This window comes from Cryptomeria japonica, chromosome 4 (assembly GCF_030272615.1).
Source record: "Cryptomeria japonica chromosome 4, Sugi_1.0, whole genome shotgun sequence".
In the NCBI taxonomy this organism is placed as follows: Eukaryota; Viridiplantae; Streptophyta; class Pinopsida; order Cupressales; family Cupressaceae; genus Cryptomeria; species Cryptomeria japonica.
This window is the reverse complement of record NC_081408.1, coordinates 630,016,883-630,023,899: the sequence shown is the minus strand read 5'-3', so window position 1 is coordinate 630,023,899 and position 7,017 is coordinate 630,016,883.

The window sequence follows — 7,017 nt, the reverse complement described above, 5'->3', positions numbered from 1 at the left end:
TATATATCTCCCCATAATGTATACAACTCCTTAATTTTTTCTTTCTCACATCAATATCTCTCCCCCTTGGATATCAATACTAGAAATCTGACAAAAATATCAAAGCAAAAACATTAACCATTGAATCAGAAAGCTGACTACTCCCCGCGAGTAGTAGCATCCCCACATCAGTGCCAGAATGAAAAATATCTTTGATAATGCATACCAGATTGATGCCAAACTGCATCAATCAAGTCTCTACCGGATGGGCAAAAAATCCCAATCTATCTCTAAAATATTCAAATGATTCCTTAGGCAAAGGTTTAGTGAAGATATCTGCAATCTGCTCTTTTGTGTTCACATAAACCAATCTAACTCCATTTGCTTCCACCTTTTCCTTCAAAAAATTGTACTTGATAGATATGTGCTTTGTTTTAGAATGAAATACCGGATTCTTTGATATGTCAATAGCAGTAGAGTTATCACAGTGAATAACTATTGGTCCATTACAATCCACCTTTATATCCTTCAACATTTTCTTCATCTATAAAACCTATGTATAGTTAGTAGCAACATCAACATACTCAGCTTCAATAGTAGATAAAGAAGTACACAATTGTTTCTTATTGATCCATGAAACAAGTTTCTTTCCAAGAGAGAAAGCTCCACAGGAATTACTTTTTCGGTCATCAACATCTCCAGCCCAATCAACATTTGTATATACACATAAAGTAAAGTTATCACCCTTAGGGTACCATAAACCATATTCTGATGTACCTTGCAAGTATCAAAAAATCATTTTCAGCACACTCTCATTATTTTCTCTAGGATCACTCCAAAATCTTGATATAATACAAACAACATTCATTATGTCAAGCCTAGTCTGCGTCAAATAAAGCAAACCTCCAATCATAGATTTGTATCTTGTAGGATTTACCAGCTGATGCAGAGCATCTTGGAAAACCAATCACAACTCCAGGATCATGTTGATCCATCTATATTTTTACCATTATAAAAATTCATTAGAGGCATATTCCATCATACTTCAACAATCAATCAATCAAGAAAACACAAACTTGATCCAGGTATCAAATTTGCCAACTTGCTATCCCTTTGGATAGACCTGTACACAGAGGTATATAAATATCTAACTAGATATAAAAAAAACTCAATCCCTTCGGTAAAAAACTGAATATCTTTCTTACAAACAACATAACCCAAATTTAGCCAAATCCAATAGTTAGATTAACAGTTATGGTCTTTTCACCGAGACCCATTTCTGTTGTCACCAAATAAGACACGTACATGCCCAATCCGTCTAGGGCATCAAATATCTTTCACAAAACAAAACCAAATGATTCCAAACTAATGGAACATGAAATATTTATGGATCTAGTTTCATAATGTGTAAGCCATTATATTTTCAAATGGTTAAATCATTAGATAATCACAAACCCTTGTCTGCAACTCCATTGAACATAGTTTAAAAATAGTTTTCACCAAAATCTTCATAACTTACACAAATTTGCATAAAAATGACTCGGACCAAAATGAAATGAAAGGTGATTCATATATATTTCCAATAAATCTATTTTGAGGTCATAATTCTTCCCAATGAGTCTATACCAAATGTTGCAACATGACTGTTCTTAGGAAATCTCAAATTTGCAAACAACCACTTTCACCGAAACTTTCTTAACTTATTCATTTATTCATTAAACTGCACCAAACCAAAAGAATGAGAAAGAGGATTCATTCCACTATCTAACCATTATAAATATACAGGGTTTCCAGGCCATACATGATCGTACAAGGCCTGGAAACAACAACTTAACATAAAAACACCAATCAAAATGCAAGTTTTAAACACACCAATTTGTTCCAAAACTTTATCCTCCTCTATTCTTCCAAAAATGATTTGGTTCGACCAATACAACATATTTATAGACTCTTTGGTAGTTATAAACCATCCAACTACCTTTATGACCCTTCATCTTCCCTTTTACAACTTTATGTGCAATTTTTGCACTTTTACATTTTTGCAAATGTTGCACTTTTGCAATTTTCTTGCAACTTTGACACTTTTTCCTAATGACTCCCCAAATTGTAAAAACTCTTATAGACTATTTGAGATATTTTGAGTTGATTCTACCCTTCCATGGGTTATTTCAACAATCTTGACCTTATAGACCAAACTGGGACATAAAGAACAACTTTTAACAACTTTATGCAAATAATTACAATAATTGATCGTCTTTACAAATGGATTCATCATGAATCAATACATCATAAAAATGATCAAAATGACTTAAAAAATCACTTTTCTCCTGGTGACATCATGTTCTTGGGTTCTCCTGCACCATACTACCGACCTTGAAAGTTTTCCAAGTCTCTTGGAAATGTGAATTCAACAACCTCTTTGTCTTCTTATCATGCCTCTACATCCTTCTCTTGCCTTCAATCAAGACTCCCATCTATGGAGTTCATACTAGTTTCTCCTCAAGGTGCTTCTCCAAACATAAGTCCACCCTCAATGCTGCACCAAACTCACCAACTATCTTGCCTCACCCAGGAGTCCTTTCCTTGCCTCTCTCCCTGGGACTTTTGGCAAGCCACTGGACCTCCTTCTCAGGCCCCTTGGACCATCTCCTATGGCCCCATGACAGACCTTCATGTCTTCCTACTTGCAACTAGTGGAAGCGCACCTACAACCATAAAATATTAGCAAAAACCAAATAACAAATCTTCTTGGGCTAGGTCCTGGTGTGGATTGCTTGCTTCGGTGATCTATCCACACGCTCAGGCTCTTCTAGCTCTGATACCAATTTGATGCAGAGCATCTTGGAAAACCAATCACAACTCTAGGATCATGTTGATCCATCTATATTTTAATCATGATAACAATTCATTAAAGGCATATTCCATCATACTTCAACAATCAATCAATCAAGAAAACACAAACTTGATCCAGGTATCAAATTTGCCAACTTGCTATCCCTTTGGATAGACCTGTACATAGAGGTATATAAATATCTAGCCAGATATAAAAAAACTCAATCCCTTCAGTCAGAACCTGAATATCTTTCTTACAAACAACATATCCCAAATTTAGCCAAATCCAACAGTTAGATTAAAAGTTATGGTCTTTTCACCAAGACCCATTTCTATTGTCCTCAAATAAGACATGTACATGCCCAGTCCGTCTAGGGCATCAAATATCTTTCACAAAACAAAACCAAATGATTCCAAACTAATAGACCATGAAATATTTATGGATCTAGTTTCATAATTTCTAAGCCATTATATTTTCAAATGGTTAAATCATTAGATAATCACAAACCCTTGTCTGCAACTCCATTGAAGATAGTTTAAAAATAGTTTTCACCAAAATCTTCATAACTTACACAAATTTGCATAAAAATGACTCAGAACAAAATTAAATGAAAGGTGATTCATATATCTTTCCAATGAATCTATTTTGAGGTCATAATTCTTCCCAATGAGTCTACCAAATGCTGCAACATGACTGTTCTCAGGAAATCTCAAATCTACAAACAACCACTTTCACCGAAACTTTCATAACTTATTCATGTATTCATTAACTGCACCAAACCAAAATAATTAGAAATAGAATTCATTCCACTATCTAACCATTATAAATATATAGGGTTTCCAGGCCATTCATGATCGTACAAGGCCTGGAAACAACAACTTAACACAAAAACACCAATCAAAATGCAAGTTTTAAACACACTAATTTGTTCCAAAACTTTATCCTCCTTCTATATTCTTCCAAAAATGATTTGGTTCGACCAATACAACATATTTATAGACTCTTTGGTAGTTACAAACCATCCAACTACCTTTATGACCCTTCATCTTCCCTTTTACAACTTTATGTGCAATTTTTGCACTTTTGCAATTTTCTTGCAACTTTGACACTTTTTCCTAATGACTCCCCAAATTGTAAAAACTCTTATACACTATTTGAGATATTTTAAGTTGATTTTACCCTTCCATGGGTTATTTCAACAATCTTGACCTTATAGACCAAATTGGGACCTAAAGAACAACTTTTAACAACTTTATGCAAATAATTACAATAATTGATCTTGTCTTTACAAATGGATTCATCATGAATCAATACATCATAAAAATGATCAAAATGACTTAAAAAATCACTTTTCTCCTGGTGACATCATGTTCTTGGGTGCTCCTGCACCACCGGCGCAAAAACATCTTTCCTTATCAATTTATCACTTGTAACCATAGGAGTACTTACTAGTTTAGAATCTCCCATACCAAATTTCTTCAACAATTCCTTAGCATACTTAGTTTGATGGATGAAAATACCTTTGTTAATCCAAGTAATCTACAAACCTAAGAAAATTTTTATCTCACCAATCATGGACATCTCAAACTCATTCTTCATATTGTTAGCAAATTCCTTACACAACTTATCTCCAAAAATAATGTCATCAACAAATACTTCAATAATCAGTATATCATCACCAGTGTCTGATAATATAAATTACTTTCAACATTCCCCTTAGTAAAACCAAACTTCAAAAGATATTTATCCAACCTTTCATACCAAGCTCTAGGTGCTTATTTCAATCCATATAAAACTTTCCTTAGTGTGAAAACTTTATTTGTATCATCTGATAGTAAAAAACCATTAGGTTTCTCAATGTAAAATTCCTCATCAAGATTCCCATTCAAAAATGCACAGTTAACATCCATCTGATAAACCTTGTAGTTTTTGTGGGTAGCATAGGCAAGAAATAATCTTACAGCTTTAATCCTTGCTACAGGTGCAAATGTCTCTCCATAATCAATTCCTTCCTTCTTAGAATGTCCTTTACAAACAAATCTAGCCTTAATCCTTGTAACTTGACCATCCTCATTTAATTTATTCCCAAGAACTCATTTAGTTCCAATAACATTCTTATTTTTAGGTCGGACAACCAAAGTCCATGTGTTATTTTTTCTCAATCTAATCTAATTCTTCTTCCATAGCTTTCAACCAATATTTACCTTTACATGCCTCAATTACTGATATGGATTCAAGTTGTGAAACTAAACATACCTCATTAGTTGCCAGTCTTCTTCTTGGCATTACTCCATTGTTCTTATACCCAATGATTTGATCTTCTGAATGATTCAATCTCACATACCTAGGAGTCCTCTGACTCTCTTTTCCTCTTCCCAGTTCTTTAGTTACTATAGAATTTTTTGATACTGCCAGAGTAACTAGTTCAACACTCTATTCTGGTAAAGGTGCTACTAGTACAGATATAATCATTTCCACTACCAGTTCCTTCTCATAAACTTTGATTTGACCTTTATTTAGCTCATCTACTTTGACATTAGCACTTTCCACTATTCTTTGCAATCCCTTGTTATAACATCTATATGCTTTTCTTTCATTAGAATAACCAATAAATATGCCTTCATCACATCTAGGATCAAATTTTCCAATGATATCATCTCTCCAAATATAAAATTTACTACCAAAGATTCTGAAATACTTAACTGTAGGTGTATTGCCAAACCATAATTCATAAGGTGTCTTACCGGTTTTTCCTTTGATGTGTACTCTATTGAATGTATAAACCATTGTTCTCACTGCTTCTCTCCAGTAGATATGAGGTAGACTAGCTTCCATCATCATTGTTCTAGTAGCATCCAAGATAGTTATGTTCTTCCTTTCCACAACTCCATTCTAGTGAGGTGTCCAGGGAGCAGAAAATTGTCTTCTTATACCATGCTTCTCACAAAAGTTATTAAACTTAACGGATGTGAATTCTCCACCATGATTTGACCTCAAACATTTAATCTTCAATCCTGTCTTGGTTTCCACTTTAGCCTTAAAGATTTTAAATGTTTGAAAGGCCTCAGATTTTTCTTTTAGAAAAGTAACCCACATCATTCTAGAATAATCATCAATGATTCGCATGAAATATATATCACCTTGAAATCTTTTAACTCTAGCAGGGCCAAACAAATTAGTATGAATAAGATCAAGAATATCATTAGATTTATCTTGTATACTCCTAAAAGAGTTTCTTACCTATTTACCCATTTGACATTCTTTACATACCAGATTATAGGGCTTCATAATATTAGGTATATCTCTAACTCCCTTAGTTGAACTGATCTTTATAATGCAATCGAAATTCACATGACACGACCTTTTATGCCATAGCCAACTCTCATTAGTTAGTGTAGTCAAACATGTCTTCTCATCGGAATTCAAATGAAATATATGACCTTCTGTCTGTGTACCGGTTGCAATCTCCAAACCAGATCTATTAATGATTTTGCATTTTTCATCCTTGAACTGTAATTGAAATCCCTTATCCACCAATTATCCTACACTCAAAAGATTATGCCTTAAACATTCAACATAATAAACATTGTCAGCATTGTTCTTACCATCCAGTGGTATAGTTCATTTTCCTCTGATCATACATGCCTTGTCATCTCTGAATCTGACTAGACTGCCATCAAATTCTTGCAAAGATAGAAACTTCCCTTTATCTCCAGTCATATAATGTGAACAACCACTGTCAATTACCCATTCATCCTTATCTTTAATTTTAGTAGCAAGTGCCTTCTCTTCAAGTACATTCTCTTCCATTGTCAGAAAATCTTCCTTGATAGCCAGGAACACCCATTCCTTTCCATTCTCGGAACCACTAGCAGAGTCTTCTGCCAATTCATCATCACAATCACTAATGTCTTCCTCATCCACTATGTAGCATGATTTGTCTCTATTTTTCTTGTACTTATACTTGTTCTAATATCCAAGGTTAGGCTTAAAAGATCTTCTCACTCTTTCTTCAAATCTTGAATTCTTTTTAGGACATCTAGATGCAAAATGACCAATCTTATTACATGCAAAACATTTAAAAGGTGCTTTTCCTTCATACTTACTTCCTACCGGTCCTTTAGGTACTCTTCTAACAAATAGTGCTTCAAGTTTCTCAAATTATTGATCTTCTCTCTTCATATCATCCAATTCCTTTGCATATA